The sequence below is a fragment of the Micropterus dolomieu genome, linkage group LG23, assembly GCF_021292245.1.
Source record: "Micropterus dolomieu isolate WLL.071019.BEF.003 ecotype Adirondacks linkage group LG23, ASM2129224v1, whole genome shotgun sequence".
NCBI lineage: Eukaryota > Metazoa > Chordata > Actinopteri > Centrarchiformes > Centrarchidae > Micropterus > Micropterus dolomieu.
The window spans coordinates 16230936-16231687 of record NC_060172.1 but is presented as its reverse complement, the minus strand read 5'-3'; the positions used below and the strand labels follow the sequence as shown (position 1 = coordinate 16231687).

The 752-nt window shown below is 40.7% G+C and overlaps 1 protein-coding gene across 3 annotated transcripts in view; it reads right to left on the bottom strand.

Moving 5' to 3' along the window:
* Nucleotides 1–752, bottom strand: part of LOC123962813 (rho GTPase-activating protein 26-like) — a 243930-nt gene that overhangs the window by 141075 nt on the left and 102103 nt on the right. The window lies entirely within an intron of this gene.

Genomic DNA, 752 nt, shown 5'->3' with positions numbered 1-752 from the left:
CCTCCTGCGTCCTTTTTCCCACGTGGCCACAGGAACTCTGAGCAGCCTGCTAGCTCAGAGCACTGCGGTAACGTGAGCCGACGAATGCAAAACCGTGGTCAGGTCAGCCGCCGTCTGATTTCTGTTGCGCCTAAAGCAGTGTAATTATGGTAAGGACGAAGCGAGTGAGGCGAAGGTCCTGAAAGGTACATACGCCGTTTTTTGTGATGCTCTTAGTGATTATCTGAACACAAATACATAAAACATAAATATAATAATAGAACTAATAACAATAATGATAGTAGTAGTATAATTTATTATTATTTGTTATTGATGCAAATACAAAAAGGTACCTTTTCTTTTGTTATTTTGTGAACATGATTTATTTGACATTTGACCTTTCACCAGCGTAATTCCTCAGCAGTTAGTTCAACATTGTCGTGGCTTCTCCTTACTAGTATCCTCTACTATCACTGGTACAAATATCATAATGTTTTACTGCACCGGCTATGAGATATTGTACTTTAAAAATCCCTCCAACAGCAAAAATTAAACTTTGACCTTTCACCAAAACAGTTCCTTAATTAACCTCTTAAGATTCAAACGGCCCGTCCACAGGGCGTCAGGTCCTGGCAGCAACTTTCGTTATACACACAGCTGCTATGTTTACTTCACACTCCTGACACACTATTTGAAAGCTAAAATCCTTGTGATTCGACCAATGCAAAACACTTCAAGATAGGATCACCACAGCGGGTCCAATCAGCGCCTCT